Below are 22274 nucleotides of genomic sequence, written 5' to 3'. Positions count from 1 at the left end.
AGCCTGAGGATTGGAAGAGTCCAGGTGCCAGATACCCTGGCTAACGACCCCTTCCTTCTGCTCCCTGTGATTTAAGGGGATTGCTTGCCTGGGCTCTCTGTGTTGGTTTGCCTGAGGCCAACTGGGAAATCCAAGAGGAACCTTTTTCACTGATAAATGAAAATGTTGGATGTCCTGCTCCCCGCCACCCTCCCCACTGCCTCACCGGCCACCCCGGGAGGAGGGGCGTGAGTGTGGGAGGGAAAGCCTTTCCAGGGTTCCCCTGTGTGAGGGAAGGAGAGGCATGAGTGACTCCCACTCCTGCCTACAGCACTCATCTCTGTGGCCGCCCTAAACTCCAGGCCAGGGGAGCAGACCTGGCCCAGCAGTAGGTTCTCAAGGGGCCCGGTGGCAAGTCTTCCTGTTGGCAGGTGCTGTGCACTGTTCTCCAGGGAGGAAGATGAGTCAGAGGAGCCCTCACCAGTGCAGCCGTGGATGGGGACGAGCAAGAGATCAGTTCTATAGCTGTACCTCTTGGGTTGAAACTCTCGACTCTGCCTCCTGCTAGCGCTATGACCCCACATAGGTTATATAACCTTGGTATGCCTCAGTTTCCTTATCTATAAAATGAGGATAATAATGGCATCTTCTTCAAAGGGCTTCTATAAAGTTGTTATTATGGGTCTAATCCTTAGAATATTGTCTTGGAATACGGTAGGTGCTCTGCAAGGGGGAGAAGCCTTCAGTCAGGAGGGCACTGCATCTTCTGACCAGTCGTCTCTTACCCTATGCTCAATTAAAAGAGGACTCCAGAGTGGCCAGGCTAATGTTTTCTCAGCAGTGCTTGGGCTGGGGGAACAAGTCAGGGTGCGGTAGGGATGTTCCAGGCCAAGGCTGGTTGCCCTTCAGGAAAGCCCCTCCCCTGCTGGGTGAAGGTTCCCCTGGGCCCTGCGGTGGCTGCAGCCCTGCTCTGGAGGCCTGGAGGATGCAGGGCACCCGCTTAACTCTGGAGCCCAGAGGGATGGATGGGCCTGTGCTCCTGCCCTGTCCAGAGCTCTCTGAGTTGCTGACAGGAGCAGGAATGCAGTGTTCCTTGGGAGCCTCTTCCCTCTCCTAACCACAATTGGCCCACGTAACCGCAACCACCAATGGTCCATTCATTGGAAAGCCTCCTGCTCCTCGGGAGCCTGGCGCAGCTCCCTCCCCCTCCCTCACATTCCTGCTCCCCAGCTGGGCTCCCGGAGTGGCCCACCCTTCCTGCCTAAGAGTCCCCTACTTTCTCTCTTCCCCCAGACAGGCATCTGGAGCAGAGTCCAAGGCAAGGCTACGGTGTGGCATGAAGGTTCTTTGGGGCTCTTAGGTGAGAATTTCCTTCCTAGAATGAAATCCTCTTCCTAGAATTCTAGAGCTTTGCTAGAAGCTGGGTGGGGCCCAAACTCCACGATCCAGTCCTCCTTCGGCGTAGCAGAAGGAACACAGGCTTTGGCTCCAGCTCAAGTTCTACATATATAATTCACCAACACGGACTTTTGGGCAAGTTGCTAGAATTCCCTGAACCTCTGTTTGCTCATCTCTTAAATGGGCATTATAATCACTATGACTTCACATGATAGCGATAGGATCCAATTAGATATTTCCTGGAAAATACTTTGTACTCTTGCAAGACTCCTCCAGATGTTGGCTATCATTACTAAGGACTTTGGGTCTGAAACCAGAGAAGCCACACTCAGATCGCAGATCTGCTACTCTCCAGCTGGAAAAACCTCTTTGGAGCCTCAGTTTCTCTCATCTGTTAAGTAGAAATAATGCTACCTGCCTTAGAGAGTTGGTGAAAAGTCAGTAGAAGATAAAAAGCAGACCCTGGTCGCAGGGACAAGGGTTGCACTGAATGTCAGTTACAGTTTTTCATTGGATTAGTAGTGATGATATGGCCAGAGGAACTTGCCTTGAAAAGTAACCCAGGCTCGCAAGCATCTTCCGTTCCACTCAGCTGCAGCTCCCAGCACTGGAATCACTCAATAAATATTTGCTGATTGATTGCGGATGACTGATCCCAGACTCTGGTGCCGACATCCCTCAAAATGCTGGAAACTCCAAACCTCCCGGTGCCAGGCCCTGGGGTGCTCTACGGGGGATGGGACCATCTTGCCTGGAGCACCCCCAGCTCCCTGCACCCCCTCTGTAGGTCAGATAGTTGCTTCCCTGAAATCGCACAAAATGCTATTTCACGAAAGTGTATTTTCACTTACGCAAAAATGCTGTCATGCCAAAAGCTATTTTATTGTGAATAAGCAAAAACCATAGAAAAAATATTTTTAGAACACAACAATAAAAATCATATTCCAGTTCTTCCTTGGATGTTAAAAATAAGACCGCGGACTCTACGCCTGATTTTTTTTTTTTTTTTAAGCCAACTTGAAAAAGGGATCTTCTTAGAGTTGAGTTTTCAGGGGGATCCTGGATTGTGGGCTCATGTCATCCCAGATGTGGTGTCTTTAGGGAGTTTCCCTCACCCTTTCTGCCACTGGGAGCAAGGACCAAAGAGAAAAATTAGACAGGTGTCTCTAAAATCACTAGCATTTCTTCAGATATTAATTAACTCATGCATTTACTGAACTTCTAGGGAGCACCTACCAGCTGCCTGGACCCTTGGCACTAAGGCTAAAATCATCAAACAAGACTTGTCCATACCCTTAAAGAGCTTGTAAACACACTCTTCCTTCACAGAGCAGCAGTGTCCGACAGTATCAAGAGAAGGTATGGGTGGCAAGAGAGCCAGGAAGGCTTCCAGGAGGAGGAGGAGATCTTTGAGCTGCATCAGGAGCAGAAGTGTACCAGGTACAGAAATGGGGAAAGGACATTCCACAGGGAAGAGCATGTACCTCTTGGGTCAAGAAAGGTGAGCCACAGAGCAGTGGGCTTTGGACAGTGTACTTATTTTGGAATGACTGGAGCAAAGGAGGAAGAACGAAGAGGGAGAGAGGCAGACAGGCCTGTAGGGCACATATGACATTTGACTTAACCTAGAGGAGCCACCAAGGAAGCTGGTGTGGGTGCCAGGATGGGATCCATCTCCATTCGATGGATGTTTTCTGAGCTTAGGATGCTGTTCTTGGTTCTGAGGGGCCCAGGAAGGGAAGGAAAGAGCTCAGCTAGGAGTAGGGGGTGTGGGGAACAGGACGGGCGACAGGAGTTTGGGAGTGGGGTTGTCTTTTCCAGATGAGAAATGACCTGTGTTCTTGAAGACCATTCCTTCGTTTATTAATGCATCCATTCAACAAACTTCTGCTGAGCACCTAGTGTACTCGGGTGCTGTAGGAGATAGAAAGCTGTCTCCATCCTTAAGACTCACGTAGTTTAGTTGGAGGAAGGATGAGAAGCAGACACACAAAAGGGAGAGACAGAAACCAAAGCACCAAGAGGCCCAGAGGAGGGAGAAAGCATTCCTGGGGACAGCAAATGGGAAGGGAGGGGACATTTCGGACACCTTTAGGCAGGTGATTTCAACAAGAGGACTTGGGAGGGTTGGGCTGGGGCAGCAGGCTGGGCAGAAAGAGACCAGGACCTCTGGGAGGTGGGAACCACAGCCACAGGGGTTCCTTGGTAAAGCTCCATAATTGTTTGCCTCTTTGAATGAGGCAGTGAACTTTGGACCCTCCTCCTTCCTCCCCACCTGGACCCCCCCCCCCCATCCTTGCCCTTGAACTTCTCTCTCCACAGCACTTAATCTAGGCACTCAATAGAAGTGTGTTGAATGGATCAATTAATGGACAAACGAAAGAACAGACTTCAAGAAACTAGGTCACTCCTCATCTGGAAAAGACCACCCCCCTTCCAGCCCTCCCCCCCCCCCCCCCCCCCCTGCTCCTTAGCTGAGCTTCTCCCTTCCCTTCCTGCGGCTTGGGCCCAGGCTGGCTGCTGGGTCACATGTTTGTTACAGGCCCTCTGGGCTAGGGTGAGGTCACGGCTCTGGCCGGAGGCCAAGCTGCAGGGTTTGAACTCACTCTGTCAGTGAGCCCAGGTGTGAAAAGAACCTGGGGGGCTTGTGCAGGCTCACCAAATGCCCCTGACACCTGCTGACAAGATGCTGGAGCAGCCCTCAGGCCTTCCTCCCTGGTGGTCTCTCTTTTCTCTGCTCCAGCCTTCATGTCCCAGCCATCCGGTCAGTGGACACCCTCAGCTACTGCAGTCACCTAGTGCTCCAGTGTCTCCGTGGGTCACCCATCCCTGACTCCCACCTTGCCCGATGGGTTGGTCCCAGTCTTCTGCTTCAGCCTTAGTTTTCATTATCCACCCACAGGCCCCACAAAAATTGGATACCCACCCACCCTATGAATCTCTCTCTTTTTTTTTTTTTAAGTCTTATTTATTTAGATAATCTCTACACCCAGTGTCGGGCTCAATCTCATGACCCGGAGATCAAGAGTCAACACTTCTTTGACGGAGCCAGCCAGGCGCCCCTAATCGATGAATCTTTATTCAATGTTTACCCTGGCCCAGCTGAAGATTAGTTGCCGGAATTTCTAAAATAAAAGACAGTCCATTCTCAAGGAGCTCACAGTCCTGCGGGGCTGGAGGGGTGAGGCAAGGAAGCAGCCGGCTGGGTGCCCCGCCCCTTCCCTGAGTTAGGGCCCAAGGCAGGAAGCCCAGGTTGCCATGGGAGCGCTAGGAGGAGGGGGTCAGGATGGCTAATAGGGAGGGAAGGGGCACACCCCCCCCCTCGCCATTCCCCAAACCTCCCACACCCCCACCCCACCGGGGAGGAGAGAAGGGAGGGAAAGGGAGGGGTGTTCCAGCCAGAGGGAGTGGTGAGCACAGAGGGGCGGAGGGGACACTAGTTTGGCGTGGCTGGTTGTGGGCAACACGGGGTTTGATAGTCAGGTGGGCAGGGGCTGGACCACAGAACTGTCACTGTGCACCTACGCCCATCCATGCCCACCTGTGGAAAGGAACCCCTCCTTCAAGAACATTCAACACTTCTCCCAGAATTCCTGCTCCCCCAGCCCACCTACTTTCCTCCTTTCCAGCCTCCAGTGGCATTGCGTATCCCTCTGAGGGCCCTTTTCATGTTCTAGCTTATTTTAGCCTTATATGTGTAGCAGCCCTACCTCTTCCACCAGGCTGGCAACTCCTCCAGAGAAGGAACATGTCATTTTTATACTCTCCACAAATATTTAGAGAACACCCGTTCTGGGCCAGGTCTAGGATCCTCGGAAGGCAGCAGAGACCTCCACAAATCAATAGAACCCCCTAAGTCCCCACCTAGAGCACCCGTCCCTTTATCAGGCTCACCTGATTCATCAGGAGGTTGTCTGATGAGCAAGGAGCCCAACCAAAGGAAAGACAGTCATCTGATGCCATTTGCTGTGTGACTTTTGGCAAATCCTGTAGCCTCTCTGATAGGGGCAAAAGTAATACCTGCCTCAGGGATTTGTCAGAAGCAAGCGCACCAACAAATGTGAAAGAGCTAGGTGAAATTTAAAGCAGACTCCAAAGGTCAGAAGTTTCCAGTGTTCCTGGCAAAGTGCCCCTTCCAAGAGATGCTGTGTGCAGATTAGGCGGTCCTGCCTGGACAGAGCCCACCAGCTCAGCTAGGCTTGGCTCACTCCTCTCTGGTTTGCTCCTCTTTTGTTTTTCTTTTCTTCTCTTTTTTCCTCCTTTCTTTTCTTTCCTTCCTTTCCTTCCTACCTACCATCCTTCCTTCCTTCCTTTCTGCTTCCCTTCCTTCCTTCTCTTCTTTCTTTCTCCATTTCCTTCTCTCTTTCTTTCTTCTTTCTGCATTTATCAGCAAGGAAAAGCTTCCAGCTCTGCTAGGAGGCCTCTTCCTGCGTAAGACTGTGATTCCCAAAGCTGCAAAGCATCCTCTGATTCTAGAAGATTTTGCTGCTTGTTTTCTTTAACCTCTGGGTTGAATGGTATCCAAATTTCAACATCAGAATGGGAAGCTCTCAAACATGTTCACATGGTGGAGCCCCTAGAAACCAAAACCTTTTTTGTGGAACTTAAAACAGAAGAAGAAGAAGAAGAAGGTAGTATGTGCCACCTAAGATCATCCTTACCTGTGCCAAACCAGAAACCATGGGATCTTCAGTTCTCCTAGAGACAAGCAGTAGCAGGAGCCACAGGTTTTAAGTTTAAGAAGAATGTCAGAACCTCAAGTCCTAAATAGAGGACATTCTACACTCACCCTTCAGGTGGGTCTTTATGTTTAGGGGTGGGACTCCTGCTCCAAGGAACAGAATTTGAGAGCTCTGGGTCTCAGGCAGGCCAGACCTCAAAAGAAACGGCCCAGGGTCCTAAAGGGTCTGCTGGCCTCCCAGCTGCCCTAGCTTTCCTTACTTTCCATTTTCCTTTCCTTTCTTATAGGCTGACCCCCAAGATGCCCCAGACACTCCTGATCTTCCTTCTCTTCTTATCTCTTCCTAGAAAGGTAATGGCACTTGGCAGTTACCTAAGAATATGGGCCTCAGAGCAAGACTGTCTGGTTTCAAATCCAACCTCTGTACTCACTGTATAAGCTGGGACAAGTGCTCTGTGCCTCAGTTGCCCTATTTGTAAAATGGCAATAAGAATGGCACTGGCTTCGGTGGTACCTGTGAGGCTTGAATGAATTAACACGGGGGCCAGCAGTCCTTTCTGTAAAGTGCCAGCTAGTAAATATTTCTGGTTTTCTAACCCTACAGTTTGGGTCACAACTATTCAACTCTGCCAGTTTATCTCAAAATCAGCCCTAGACCGTACATGCATGATTGGTCAAGCAGGGCAATGAAAATTTATTGATAAATGTGGGCAGAGAGCCAACTTTGCCCCGAAGCCTGTAGTTTGCTGAGCCCGAGTTAAGGCATAAAGAAAGTGTTTGTCATATAGTAAGCATTCAATAAGTGTTAGCAATTATTTTTAAGATTTATTTGAGAGAGAGAGAGACTGTTTATATGTGCGCGCACGCACGCACACAAGGGGAAGGGGCAGAGGGAGAGAGAGAGAGAGAGAATTCTAAGTAGGCCCCATGCTGGAACCGCACACGGGGCTTGATCTCAGGACCCCGAGATCATGACCTGAGCGGAAATCATGAGTCAGATGCTTGACTGACTGAGTCACCCAGGCACCCCAGTGTTAGCAATTATTATTTGTTCATGAGTAAATTAAAGTTTTGAGTACTTACTCTGGACCAGGCACTGGTCTAGGTTCTGGGGATACAGCTCTGAGCCACACAGACCAGATCCCTGAGCAGGTGGAGTAGCATTATTGGGGGTGGGGGCCGCCATGGGAGAGGGAAGAAATGCGGAAACCAATCAGGGAGAAGAGCAGGTGGTGGTTAGGGCTATGAAGAGAATGGAGTGTGGGCTGGGACAGTGATGTCAGGGTGACCTCTATGACAGGTGCACTGAGAGTGGCCTCCCAGAGTGTGTGACATTTAAGCCGAGACCCCTGTGACAAGGTGCCCACCATGTGGCCACTAGAAGAAGAGAATCCCAGGCTGAAGACACAGCAGCTTTCACTCCCACCCCGTAGCCCAGTTCCGGACCGACAGCAGGGGCTGTGGTTCTAAGAGGACCAGGAGGAGGGAGAGGGAGAGGAAGGACAGGACAGAAAGGAAAATCTGGGTGCCTTCTGATCTCCAGCTCTGGTGCCACAATGACTGTAGGGGGCACGTGTCTCCTCACCCTCTTGGTCCTCAGCCCCTCTCCAAGGATATATCCTTTTGCTCAACACCCCACCTGTCTGCCCAGCTCTGCTACTCCCCTCCTCTCCTCCCACCGCCTAAGTCAGAGCTCTTGGTACCCAGGCCTGGCACCTGTCTCTGCTCTTCACATCTGCCTCTAGGTCCCAGGCTTGCGGCAGCCAGTTCCCCTCTACCTGTAGCCAGAGACACTTCCTTTCTGCCATCCAGTGTGTGAGCAGGAGGTCGGATTCCACATCCTTCTGTGCATGGGAGGCTGGACCTCTAGATATAGGGAATGGGGAGACTCTGGTACTGGAAGAAAACCTGGGAGTCCTGCCCTCCGGTGCATGGTTCCCTAACTTTTTGTGGGTTGAGAAAATACCTATGTACCTATATCATCTGGACTGTTTCACATCCCCCGTCTTCCTTTCCTTCACACACAAATTTGCAGCTTCTCTCTCTTTTTAAAAAATCTTTACTGAGGTATAATTGATATAGAAAAAAACCTGCAGTTTTAATGCAAACAAGTTGGTGAGTTTGGACATATGTGTATGCCCGTGAAACCATCACAATTAAGATAGTGGACATAGCCACCACTTCCAAAAGCTTCTTTGTGGCCCTTGGTGTTTTCTTTCGCTTTGTTTTATGTTTGTGGTAAGAATACTTACCATGAGATCTACGCTCTTAACCAAATGTTAAGCGCACCCCATAGCATCATCAACAGTAGACACCACAGCCTTCTCTCACCAAACATCATGGCCCACACAGATTTCTGTGGCACAGCTGAGTCCAGGAACAAGGCGATGTGACATCGATCTTCTGTGAACACATTCTAAACTCCGAGAGGGTTTGGAGGTCGGAGCCAGCCTTCCATGGCAACAGCTCTAGTAGGTTCGCTCTTGCCTGCCTCTATGTTAGAGGGAGGGATTTCCTGACCTGGTCCTAGTTCCAGGTTACACCCTTCTGGGGGCCTGGAGCCCTCTGTCCCCTCGTTCAGTGCTCACTTCCTTAAGAAGCCTTGCCAGACATTGTCCTGACTCTGATGTCCTCCGTGGGTCTAGCGTCTCCCTCACAAGGGTGTGCCTCAGAACCAGCCTGGGCCGGTGTGCCCCCTTCACACTGTCAGGCCTGGGAGGAACAGAAGGGTGCCTCCCCTCTCCTTCATGGCCTACACTACCTCCCCAGATCACTGGAAGAAGGTTTCTAGAACGGCCTGACTCATCCACAACCGGTGTTGTCAGGCTGTCTGTCATGTGGCACGGTGGGTCCCGAGCGGCAAGGCAGGCAGCACGGGTTGGGGTGGGTGGGTGTGCTCCCAGCCCATTTGGGGGCCTCCCTCCCCCTCTGTGTTGTCCTGTGTTGTTGTCTTGGTGCCAAGGAGGCTGGCTGGGGAGGGGAAAGTCTGACCCCTCTTCCTGTCAACAATGACTTTCTGCTGAGAGCTGACCCCTCTGGGGTGAGTCACCGGGAAGGGCCATCAGCCTCTGCCAATGGAGGAGGAAGCCTCAGTGTGTGAGCTTTCCTTCCACAGCCCAAGACTGCCAGGGGCCTGCGGCGAGTTGAGGGCATCCCTCAGAGAGAGGGGCTCACAACAGCCTGCGAGGGCCCCCCAAATGGGGGTGACCTCTAGTCCATCTGATGTTCTCAAACATGGCTTTGGGCACGTCAAGCTTGCTTACAATCTCTGGAGGCTCTTTACTTCCTCTAGAATAAAGTCCAAATGCCTTAGGTTGGCCCCAACCTCCTTTTTTACCTCCCCTCAAGTCCTCGGCTCCAGGCAGCGCGGCTCCTTCACTCCTGAATGTAAGAGCGCTCATGGCCACCTCCACACCTTTGTCTTTGGCTGCTTGAATGTCTCGTCCTTTGCAGACCTGCCCATACTTTAAACCTTATTTCCACTCTCACATCATGCATCTGTTCAAAAAATACTTGCGGAACGCCTTCATGTGTCAAGCCCTGGGCCGAGGGCTGAGGTTTCTACCACCAACAAGCTAGACAAGGTAAGCATTCAGACTTGTGGAGGGTGCAGACACATACATAGGCACTTGCAATGTAGCAAGGGGGGCTCGGGGTGCTGGGGAAACACCTAGGAGGAGCACCTGGCCCCACCCTGAGCAGATCATGGAGGACTTGCTGGAGGAGGTGACAGTGTTGATGTCTTGAGGAGTAAGGAGGAGTTCGGTAGGCAAGGGAACCAGAGAGAGAAGGGGGCAGCGAGGATGTTGGGACCAGCAGAAGAGGAAAATAGGAAGGCCCGAGGAAAGGGATGGTATAATCTAGGAACTGAACATTGGTCATAACGTCTGAAGTTGACAGTGCAAGGGGGCATGTTGGGAGAAGAGGCTGAGAGCTTCCCAGTGTCTCTGCACTGTTTGGACTTTTCCTCAGAGTCACGAGAAGCCGACCCAAGGTTTATTACAACAGAGGCTCATACTAAGTAGACCGGAACCTTAGAGGGTCCAGAGTCATGACAATGAAGGCCACAGATTGGAGGAGGGCAAGCAGCTCCGGCACTGGTTAGCAGACAATTTATGTGGTCTGAGCCAGAGGCATGGTGGCTGGAACTGAGTGTTGGTCCGGGAGCTGAGGCCCAGAGGAAGGATCCAGATCTCCTCCCAGCCAAGAGGACTTGGCGATTTCCTAGCTGGGTGTCAGGGAAAACAGTCAGCATGGCTGATGAAGCAGGGGGGAATTCGGCCGCAAGGAGCAGTCTGTGATGGGTGCAAACCTGGCCGTGTTCAGTCTGGGCTTTCCGAGGGGCCGTCAAGGGCAAGCAGGTGCCCCTGGGGCAGACAAAGCTAGATCTCCCGAGACAGGTCCCTGTGCAGGGATAGACTTGGAGGCCCTGGGTGTATATGGTCATTAAACTGGGAGATGATGAGATGTCCCTCTTCCACGAAGCCCACCCTTGCCCTCCTACTTATTGCTTACTGTACCCAGCCCTAGCCCTCCCTTGACATTGTATGTGCTGCCTTGTAGGATTAGCTGACCTCGCAGTATGTTCCATCTTTCTGATCAGAGAGTTCTCAGAAGTCAGCCAGTTAGGAGACCCTTGCAAAATCTTCCTAGCAAGGGTGAGAGCCTGACCCAGAGAGAGAGGGAAATATTTTAAAATATTTAAAATATTTTAAAATAAAATAGAGAGGGAAATATTTTAAAATATTTAAAATATTTTAAAATAAAATAGAGAGGGAAATATTTTAAAAGGGCTTTTAGTGGGGCTTATGATTTTCTGAGTGTGTGGGGTAAAGGAGAAAGAGGAGTCCCAGCTACTCCCAGTTTACTGAACTGGGGGTCAGTTTAGAGGACAAGAAGAGGGACAGGTTTCAGGAGGAGGAAAACAGGTTCTGTTTTGAACACTGATTTTGTAGTGATGCCTGCAGAAGGAACCTCTAGCTGAAGAAGTCCAGAAAGTCACAGGACACTGGCGCCTGAGGCTAGGAGGAGAAGCTGGAGTCACACATGGAGCAGTCCCATCCGTTATCCCCCTCCCACATCGGCCTTCTTCACAAGCTCATTTCTCACCTCAGGGCCTTTGCACTGGCTCTTTCCTCAGCCCAAAACACTCTTTCCTTACACATACATTCACATGGCTTGTGCACACAAATGACTTGGATCCCTCTGGAACAGCCCCTTACCCCATCACTCTCTAATTGCTTCTTCTGTTTCAGTTTTCACCACAGTGTGAATCACTGTGCTTTCCATTGTGAATCACTGAAGTGTTTTTCTGTCTCTACACCCAGGACTTAGCTTCTTTCAGGGCAAGGATTCAATCTGTCTGGTTCACCCTCACCTTGAAGGCACCTGTGGGCTGTGCAGTACAGGCAGCTGGTGAACACAGGTGGTAGAAGGGCTCGATGGGGAGGGGACCGCTGTGCCAGCAGCAGGGGCAGAAGGGTGTCAAGGGGACACCGAGTGGGAGAAAAGGCTGGGGCAGAGGCTGACACCTCAGGCAGGGGAGAGGAACCTCAGGTAGTGTATGCTGTGCCAAGATGCCCAGGAAGCACAGAGTCCCAACAGAAGGAGGGGACCCAGAGAGTTCTAGGCTGGAAGAGACCCTGGGAGCAGGCTTGTGACGGCAGCCTCTGTGGAGTGCGGGACCAGACCCCAGATACAGTGAGGAATGAGCTGGGAGACTGGAAGGGAAGAGGAGGAGAGATGCGAGAGGTGTTAGACTCTGTGCCAGCTCCCCTGATGGAAACCGGTGGTGGGAACAGAGGTATAGGGACATCGGTGGTGAGGAATGATGATCACAGCCTCCTGCTGGCTCTCCTGGCCCCACTTTGGCGGTGAACTCCAAGCAGAATAATCTCAAAAGCATAAATCAGATCATGTCACTCCCCTGCTCAAAAACATTACTTAGAATAATACCCAAACTCCCTAATGTGGAAAACAAGGCCCTCCGGGCCCTGGCCCTGCCTTATCCTCTGACCTCATCCCCCCACACTGGCCCTGCTCACTCCACTCCAGCCACATGGGCTCCATGCTGGTCCTTGGGCCAAGAACCTCCCTGCCCCAGGGCATTGACACGACTATTCCCTCTGCCTGGAATGCTCTCCTCCAGACTGTCACCTGGCCCTCTCCTGCCCTATTGTCAGGTCTCTGTCCAAATGTCACTTCCTCCGAGAGGCTTTTCTTGAACATCCTAAGAGGGAGCCATCCCATCTTCTGTTGCCTTACCCTGCTTTAATTTTCTGCATGGCAGAACATTATATCTACTCTATATTAAATATGTATTTATTTGTCAGTTTCTTTTTTTTTTTTTTTTTAAAGATTTTATTTATTTACTTGAGAGAGAGACAGTGAGAAAGAGCATGAGCAAGGAGGTCAGAGGGAGAAGCAGACTCCCCATGGAGCTGGGAGCCCGATGCGGGACTCGATCCCGGGACTCCAGGATCATGACCTGAGCCGAAGGCAGTTGTCCAACCAACTGAGCCACCCAGGCGTCCCTATTTGTCAGTTTCTTGTTCACCTTCCCTACTGAAGTGTAAGCTCCAGGAGGACACAGATTTTTGTCTATTTTCTTCACTGCTACATGCTTTTTTTTTTTTTTTAAAGATTTTATTTATTTATTTGTTTGTTTGGGAGAAAGACCAAGAGAACACATGCAGGGGGAGCCACAAGGGAGAGGGAGAAGCAGGCTCCCCACTGAGCAGGGACACCCTCCCCTCAATGTGGGGCTCAATCCCAGGACCCTGGGATCATGACCTGAGCCAAAGGCAGACACTTAATTGACTGAGCCACCCAGGTGCCCCTCACTGCTACATGCTTAGCACATAGAAAAGTGTTTGGCACATAGTAGGCATAGATACATACTGTGTGGGATGGATGTTTAAATAAATGAATAACTAAATATCTAAGGCAAATTTTCAGAGTCCTTATACGCAGTGGCTCTGCATAGCAGCTTTGCAAAGGGGATAGCCTTGTACTGAGCAACAAGCTGAGGCTCAGAGAAGCTGGATGGCTTTGCCCAGACAGAGAGCCAGAGCCCAGCAAGGTGAGTGCAGCAGGCGGGCACAGACCAGACCTTAGCTCTTCTCACGATGTCCCTGCCTCATGGACCTTCTACAGAAAGAACTAGCCTAGCCTCCCTTGCCTCTCATTGCTCTTGGGGCGATGAGAGGAAGACTTAGGGGAATAAAGAAGGGCCAGGGAGGAGTGCTAGGAGGGGAGGAGAAGGAACCCAGGAGGAGCCAGGAAGGGCAGGGAATGCCTGGGAGGGGTTGGGGGTGGGGTAGCCTGCCTCAGGTGGGAACCGTGGGAACCAGGCACCCTGGGTCCCGAGCCTTGAAGGAACAACTGTGGATCCCCGCAGGCAGCGCAGCCGGAGTCTGTGAGTCTACATCCAGGGAATAAACTGGGATTTGTCTCAGGAAGGGGTCCTCTGCTAATGAAATACTGACCTGGTGGCACTTTCTTCCCTTCACTCCTCCCCTCAGAGCTGCTGGGAATTCCCTATTTCCTGGTAGGAACCATAGAACCCCAGGGGGGATTTACTTAGCCCTGGGCGTGGGACACCTTCCAGCTTTTATTAGGACTTCTTCACACTCTTCCTAAAAGTTCTCCCTGCTCCCTGCAGATAAATTTGGGGAAGGTGGGTTGAAGGGAGAGGAGAGAGCCTCCCGGAGACCTCTGTACCTGGTCTAGGAGCAACCCTTTCCCTCACTTCTCCCCACACTTAGGGAACAGGTCCCCTCCATCTGTGGGTCCATCCTCTCCTTAAGGTGACTCAATGGCTCAGGCCACCACTGCAAAGGCATACCTCTAAAATCAAGATGGGGCCCAATCCCAGCTGGGGCAGGAGGCTTCCACTGTGCATCTCAGTGCCCCAGTCCCTTTCCCAGTGAGTCACTCTAGCCGGCTCCCTATAGTTCCTGTCCCTGCCTCTGCTTGCTGGAAGCTTCCCTTCCCTGTGCCTGGGGCCTCATTTGGAAGAGAGTGGCTATAGGGTGGGCTGGAAGGTGTTGTCAGTCAGCCAGCCTCAGGGGGGGTCCCCCAGGACAAGCTGTGACCCACTGGTGCCTGGGTCTAGACAGCAGTCACATGAATCCTGAGCACTCGTCTGGTCTGAGACACATCCCAGGCCAACTGTTTACTCACAGGTCCCCAGAGCTCTTGCTACTTCTGAGCAAGTCTTTCTCTCAGTTCATCATGGCAAATGTTGACCCTGCCATACCTCTTGCAAGGCATGAGAGGGAAAAGGGATGAAAGAATGAAGAAGACACAGCACCTGCCTTCAGGGACCCTGAGGTTCATGCAAACAGATCACTCGGGTGGGCTTTCACGACACTCCATGCTCTGGGTGGGGGCATGGGGACTCGGATGAATAAAGTGTCTTTAAACTCAAGCAACATGGGTTCTGCCGGGGGAGACAGGTGTGCGCAGGTAACTCCACTGTAAGGTGGTGTCTCGCCCATCTCAGCATGCGCCTCAAGGCTCTGTCATTGCCTGTCAGCTAGCCAGGACCCCCACCAGGACATGAGCTCCTTAAAGGCAGGGACTAGTGCTCTCTCTTCCTATCCTCAGAGTCTCACAAAATGAAACATATTTACAAGGTAAGTTACACAAAGGACTTCTAAACTGCTGACTGTATCACGAGACTGAAGATCCTTGCTAACCAGAGATCTTGGCAATTTCCTGCCTTTGTTGGAGAGGAAAGAGTTAATTCTGAATATGAGGATCAGATGAGGGGTGATCAGTTAAGCCCTAGAGGATGGAGGTAGAGAATGAATGGGAAGAAGGACATCCCAGGCTGAGGGAACAGCAGGGACAAAGCCCCACAGACAGGAAGGAATATATGGCTTATTAAAGCAAACGTGAACTAGGCTGGAGGGACTGGTACATGGTGCTGGAGGGAGGAGCTGAAGATGTGGGGGGCAAGGAACATGGGGCCAGGTCAAGAGGAATTATGGAGACCATGCTAAGGAGTTTGATCTTTGGTCTGTAGACACCGAGATCTTCTGGGAAGTATTAAGAACAGGAGTCATGGAGACCAAGCAGTGTTTTGGGAAGATTATACTGATGGCTGTGAAGGGTCTGTGTGGTAAAAGCATTGCTAGGAGTGTCTTTACTTTGGCCTTGGCTTCTAGAAGAGGGGGAGAAGCTGGGGAAAGTCAGGATGGGGGATGTGCTGAGAAATCACTTGGGAAGCCATTGTAATTTGGGAGACAGATGACAATGATGTGAATCAGAACAGGGGTACTGGCAACAGAAGAGGCAGAATGAATAACCAATTTGATATGGGAAATGGGAAGTCAGACTGAACTTTTTACCCAGAGTGGCCAAGAGCACACAAGAGAAGGCACAGGCTCTTAGTGCTGGGGGAAGAAGATGAGGCATGCTATTCTGGGTTGTTACCAGTACTGGCTCCTTGGGCTCCTTAAGTAACGTTGAGAAGAGAAGGACTCCTAGAAGATTCTCTTAGTCCTGCTGCCTATTGCCGACAGGCTGGATGTCTTCAGCCTAGGAGGACACGGAGAAATCTATTTTGCTCGAAGATCACACAAAATCTCCCAGTCCCATCCTGGTTTTAGCCACCGCCACCTCCCCTCTCCCCACCCACCACCATAGCAACCCACGTGGCCTGACAAACAGGGACGCGTTGCCAAGACGCAAGATCTGTGCTGTCACTGTGGATGACGTCAGCCTCCGTGATGTGACCCAGCCCACACCCTAGCCTCTTGGTCGCTTGGCTTCTCTATCTCTGACAACCTTCTGTCCCACTGTGTCATGGCCGCCCACTCCCATAACCACTCCCCAGACCTAGTCACCACCCAGAACTCCCCCACCTCTGAAATTACTAACTCTGACACCCTTCTATCCTCTCTGCATTGTCACTCAGTCATTAGCCTGCACCTGTCTTCTGACTCCATCTGAAGCACCTGTCCACAGCTCCCCCCAACTCCACCCCTTCCTCCCTATCTTTCCTCTTTCTTCACCCTCCTCTCTCATGGCTTAGATTGTGCAGCTCAGAACTTCATTCATCCTTCCCCGGTATGTAAATTCCCCTTGGTTGCACCACCTGGCAAAAACCCAACTGTGGGTCCACGAGCTCTGCTTTTCCTCTCAACCGTACCTATGACGTGGGTGATTTCTTGCCAGGGAAGACCACACCAGCAAGCTGACTAGATACACATCACTGGTGGTCACCAAGCTTGACTGGGTCCTCAGCACTGCCTGCTGTAGCTTCCCCAGGCAACACCTATTCAATTCCTTGTACAACCGCCTTTTAAAGCCTTATCCCCTGTCCTCAAACCTTCTACATGTTTACCTCCATCTTAATTCTCAGTGGATGATATCACCTCTTTCTTCAAAGACAAAATAGGAACCTCGAGGCAGGAAGTCTTTCGCCATCCTGCCATCTGTTCTATCCACCCGCCTGTACCCTCCATGTGCCTCCTGGGGAAATGGAAGATGATATCCTTCTGTCTAATCCTGCTGCTTATCTTCTGGGACTCAACCCTTCCTTTCTGTCATCTTAGGGACCCTGCCTGTCTCCTCTTCTCCCTTGTCTTCAGCTTCTCCCTCTCTACTCATGCCTTCCCATCAACACTTAAACAAGTTCAAGTCCCTAATATTAAATTAAGGTTTAGCCCTGGTGCAGTGGATTTTTCTGTTCTGTGTCCTTTCTACCACCCTTAGATCTGGAACATTCTCTTTTTATCCTCTTCTTTTTTCTCTGCTCCCCAGACCCTAAATGTTGGCATTCATCAGACCTTGTCCTAGGCCTTGTCTCCTCTAAGTATTGACCCTAAACACCTCTACATTTCCAATGCTTCTAGTGCTTCTCTTTGCAGACAGTTGTCAAGCATACACCCCGTCTAGAACTCTCTACTGAGCCTCAGATCCATGCATTCAGTGGCCTGTAGGGTTATCAGGTTTAGCAACATAATGGCCTGATGCTGGTAAACTGAGGCCAAGACCCAGCCACGAGGGCAGCCTTGTCTCTGGGCCTGGCTCCTGAAGTGTGACCTCCAGCATGGTGACCCAGTGCCCTGGAAGCCACCCACCAGTGGATGTGTTGAGCTTGGGGATTACGGAGGGCTTCCAATTGCACCTGCCCAGCAGTCTCTTACAAGCAAGAGAATTGAGAATCAATTATGGTGATGTCCAAGGTGATGATCGATGATGCAGTTTGGGAGACGCCTGGCTTAAGGGATTCAAGAAGAGTAAACTATTCAAGAAGTAGAAAAAGAGGAACTGGAGTTGTAGAGGGAGAATCACGAAGGTGGACAGGCTGGGAGCCCAAGAGATAACATTTAAAGAAGCAAAGATTGAGCAACAGTCAGCTGCCCTCGAGAGGTTAACTCAGAAGTGGAAGGTGGGGTTGGAAAATGGTTCGTCAGTGGTGACCTTTGAAGAGAAAAAATTCGCTTCTCTCTCTTATTCCAGCCCATTCTACCTTCACTCTGAATGCTTTCCCTCCATGTCCCTTTCTATAAGTGAGAGAGCTGTATAGGATTTGGGGAGTCTTCAGGAAGAAAGAGAAAGTCAACCCCAATCAAGCAAGCTCAGGGCTTCTGTGTCTGGCCTCGAGAGCCTGTAACTGTTGAGGAAGGTGGTGGGATGGTCGCCATCTTTCAGAGGCTGATAGTCTACGGGAAGTTCTAGCACCACTGCTCAGTTCTGCCCCTGCTCAGGAAGGGGGGGTTTCCTGGATGACCTCCCTTTCGTGGGCAAGCTCCTACAGCCTGCATGCTTCTCTGTGTTTCTCCCCGCCAGCGCCCACTCTTTGGCCTGGGATTTGCCTTTCACCTCCCCCTTCTCAGTGTCCTAGAACCTGCCTGCAGAGAGGGCCAGAGTCTCCCCAGGTTTCCACGTTGTTCTTTCCCCTGAGACAAGCCTACAACATCCTCCTCTATTTACATCTACTTCAGGGAAACAAGCAGCAAAACAAGTGACCGATCAATCCAGCCTGGGGCTGGGAGTTAGGAAGTCTAGCAACTAACCAAAGATCTTAGAGCTGTGTGTGGTTTCCCTCCTGGGAGCCTCCAGGGGCCTTGACCTCAGAGCTTTGTTTCTGAGGGTAAGGCCTCTTTCTCCACTCCACCCCAACTCAGATATGCAGACCCCACTTCCCAGCCTTCTCCTCTTAGCTTCAGGGGCTACTCTGGCCTTGGAGCTCCCAGGCCTGAGGGACCCCCATTCTACAGAACCTCAGTCTTATTCAGGAGGGTCCCAACGGGAAAGACTCTCTCTTAGAAGAACACAGGGCACATTAATGCTTCATACTATCTTATAATCAACACTTTAATCGTGATGCTGCCAAGAAACTTCCAATGGTTCCCTGAGGCCTGGGATCTGCCTGGGAAAATCCTTCATGGATGCTTTGCTCCTTCAGGGCAGGCTCTGGTGGGAGAAAGTACCTTCCGTTGGGAGGAGAGCAGTGAGAGAGAATCCACTGATTTCTCTGCCCCAGAGGCCCCACTGAACCTAGGCAGGTCTCCTCCCCAACACTGCCCCACCAGAGGCCTCTAGCACACAAGGAATGGGTGTTTGGAAGGGATGGGACAGAAGGTGTGCTGGAGTAAGGAATGAGTTGCCTTGGACTGCCATGTGGCTGACTCCAGATGGCTTCTGCTCCAGCCTGACCCATTTCCTTAGGCTTCCAGACACTCTGGGCCAGAAAGAGCCAATAGACTTATTTCCACTTGACAGCTTTAAGCAATCTATGATGGAGACATTGAGAGTGACTATGCATTCAGGGGCTGTGGAAAGAGTACGACCATCAATTCACAATGTCTTCTGTGGACAAGGGATGGAAGAGAGGTGTCATGCATGCTGTGTATCTGCCAAACTTGATCTATACGCTTTCAGCCCCTGACTCAAGCAATTCCTCCTTCCTGGGAGCTCCCCACTTCTTCTCTCCCTGTCCAAATTCTTTGAAGACCCAGATTCTTCAGGGGCACCTGCTTGGCTCAGTTGGTTAAGTGTCTGCCTTCAGCTCAGGTCATCATCTCATGGTCCTGGGACCGGATCCCGCATTGGGCTCCCTCCTCAGCGGGGAATCGGCTTCTCTCTCTCTCCCTCTGCCCCTCCTTACTCACACACTCTCTCTCTGTTTCTCATTCTCTCTCTTTCAAATAAATAAATAAAATCTTTTTTAGAAAGACCTAGAAATTCAGGAAGCAGGGCTATCTTCCCACTCTCAGAAGAAGCCTTTTTCTCATCTGCCCTGTTTAAAGGTAATGACTGTTAAGGGACATTGGTTTGCTTTTAGTTTCTAGAGGAAATAGAGCTGCTGCTGTAAGCAATAAATACAGAAGTAAACAAATAACCCCCCAAAAGGTAATGACTCTTCTGCTCAGTTGACATGGAACCCAGGCTGCCTTGCCAGGGGGAATTCATTCTGGAGGGCTTATGTGGTCTCTCCCTAACGAGACTGGGAGCTTCTGGGGGGCAAGGCTCGCTAGTATCACTTGCTCTCTTGCTGAGGAGTGAGGCACAGAGCTCAGAGAGGTTGCTGAGTGGAAAACATGTTTCTACACAGGAGACCAGAGAGATCCTGGACCGGAAAGGAGGGTGTGGGTGGGGGGGGAGCTGACAGTGGGGTGCCTGAGCTGGACCCTTGGGTTTAGTCAGATGGGAGGCTTTCCCTAGAAGTCAGTTTCAAAATCAGGGCGGGACCTGTCTGGTGAGAGGAGGAGGAAGTTTCAGGTCTGGGGACAGTGTGAAGGTTCCGAAGTAGGAACCGTGTTATCTGCTGGGGCAAATCTCACTAGAGAACAATTCTAGTCCTTATTCTTTCTCGCCCTTGAGACCATATGTACACTGCCACGTTGTTTTCCAGGTTTTTCCTGCCTCTGCACCATATTGCCCCAAACCGGCATGTGCCGGCTGCCCCCACCCTGAGAATCAGCCCATTGGTGGAGAGATGGATGGTGTCAGTGGTGCCCTGGGCTGGGCTGGGCGGGGCGGGGGGCGGGGTGGGTGGCCCGCAGTGCGAGTGCTCTGAGAGCTGTCAATTCAGGGATGGACCTGAGATGTCACCGATGCCTCACGGAGTCGTGATTTAAGGGAGATATTCTCTAGCCTCTCTCCCGGCTGTGTTTGTGTGTGTGCGCGCGCGCGCGGCGCTGGAGGGGGGCGGGGGTGGGGGGGTGGGGAGCAGGAAGGAGGGGTGGTAGAAGGAAAGAATGGAAATAAAAGACCAGATGCCTGCTGTCTCCACTGCGGCAAGGACCCTCCCCCACAGCCTCCTATTGTATTCGGTCCCCCACGGTTGGCTATGTAACCATTCTCACAGTGATCTGATTTGTGTGTGCTTGTTTACGCTCCCCTCCTATTCCATGGGCCCCTGGAAAGCAGACACTGGCTTCTCTTTCTGCTGTCTGCCTCCCCCACCCCAACCCCGCTCCTAGCCCCATATGGGGCTCCTGGGAAGCCTGGAGACATGCCAGTTGCTTGAGCCGCCTGGCTGGCTCAGTGGAGAGTAGCAGGGGTTAATTAATCCTAGAAGGAAGGGCTCCCAGAAAAGTCCCAGCTGCCTGATCCCTGAGGGCCCACAAACTCTTCATGGCACCCTCTGCCAGCTCAGTGCCTCCAGTGTGGGATCCTGTCCATGCTGGCTCTGGCTGGCCTTTCCCCTCAGCCTCTCCGGGGACTTGTCCCTGGCCTCCAGTTCTGAGCATGTCAGCTGGTTCTGTGACCTGGCTGCTCCAAGGCCCCTCTGAATGAACGTAGCCCCTCCCAGTTTTATAAGTCCCATTCCTCCAAACTTCTGTGGCCTTGCCTTTCTGCACTGCCCAGGCCTCTGCTCCCTCTCTGGGGGAAAGCCAGAGGCTCCAGGCTGTTTCCTCTCCAGGCCTTACAGCACCCCCCCCCCTCTCTGAGCAAAACTTGCTGGGCCCTGGCTCTGGGCGAGGGTGTGGCAGTGATCTGGGTCACAGTAAGAGGACAGCAAGGAAGGCCCCTGTCCTCCTGCAGCTCCAAGTCCACTGGGGTGACCAGGACACATTGCGAAACCTTGCGAGGCCTGCTTGCTCGCTTGATAAGCACCACATGTGTACAGAGAGCGCTGGTCCTGGCCCAGGCTGGGCTCTCCTGGGTGGGCTGGGGTCTGGGAGGGACCCATATAAAAAAATAGAGGGAGGATTCTTCCAAGAGCATGGAAAGACAACCAGTTCAGCTACTCACCAGTTGTGTGACTTTGGACAAGTCACCTAACCTCTCTGGATTTAGGTGGTTTTTTTTTTTAAGGTTTATTTATTCATTTCAGAGACAGGGATGGGGGAGGGGAGGAGGAAGAGGGAAAGAGTCTCAAGCAGACTCCACACTGAGCACAGGACCTGACACAGGGCTCCATCCCAGACCCCAAGATCATGACCTGAGCCAAAATCAAAGGCCAGGCACTTAACCATCTGAGCCACCAAGGCGCCCCTGGATTCGGGTTCTTCATCCACAGACCAAGGCTCCCTGATCCAGGATTCTGATGGTGCACGGCCCAGAGCTACCACCCAATAGCTAGACAGAGAAAAGATCTCTGAGCGCCCAGTGAGGTGGAGGCAGAGGCCTAGGCCAACAAGGATGGGCAGGGGGCACATGACCCTAAGTCAACTTCCCAAGATCAGGAGGTGCAAAGGGTCACTCCTGAGAGAACCACACCCTCGAGTCTGCAGACCAGGTGCCTCAGGCACGAGCGTCACCTCAGCGCTGTGTCCCCCACCCCAGAGCCCAGCTCCGAGGCAGCAGTAGGCAAGGACAGAGGAACCACAGCTGGGCAGGAGGTGGGCAGCTGCAGGAGCCACACCAGCCCCAAGCAGCCTGAACAAAGATGAGCTGTTTCCCCCCCAGCTTGAGGTTGTTTATTTGCAAACAACAGCGTTTGCACTAGCTAGTGTCCTCCGCTGCCTGGGCCAACAGAGGCCATCTGTGTGCCTGTCCCGCCCCCTTCCCAGGCTCTGTCTCTGGCCTCCACCAGGGCCTCCTGCACGTACAGATCCCCTGGCTCTTTGCAGCAGCTCTCCACACACAGAATCTGAGCAACAGAAGGATCAGTGGCAATTTCGGGGGCAGTTTGGAAGGGCGGGATTTGGGGAGAGCCAACAGCATGCAAAGCGGGCCAAGTGTGTGTCCCATCATATCCCGGACACCTGACTCTGACCACCCTCAACATCCCCCCTCTGACTTCCCC

At 51.9% G+C, this 22274-nt stretch overlaps 1 long non-coding RNA gene across 1 annotated transcript; it reads right to left on the bottom strand.

Annotated features, from left to right (window-relative positions):
* Positions 1-2238: 2238 nt before the first annotated feature.
* On the bottom strand, positions 2239-5418 carry LOC132000702 (uncharacterized). The gene is made up of 2 exons (XR_009399434.1): positions 5272-5418; positions 2239-2503 (listed from the first exon to the last, which is right to left on the bottom strand). It is a non-coding gene; the product is annotated as an uncharacterized LOC132000702 (long non-coding RNA).
* Between the last annotated feature and the right edge of the window lie 16856 nt (positions 5419-22274).

Source organism: Mustela nigripes, chromosome 14, assembly GCF_022355385.1.
Source record: "Mustela nigripes isolate SB6536 chromosome 14, MUSNIG.SB6536, whole genome shotgun sequence".
Taxonomy (NCBI): domain Eukaryota; kingdom Metazoa; phylum Chordata; class Mammalia; order Carnivora; family Mustelidae; genus Mustela; species Mustela nigripes.
The sequence above is the reverse complement of the archived record's forward strand: the minus strand, read 5'-3'. Positions and strand labels throughout refer to the sequence as shown.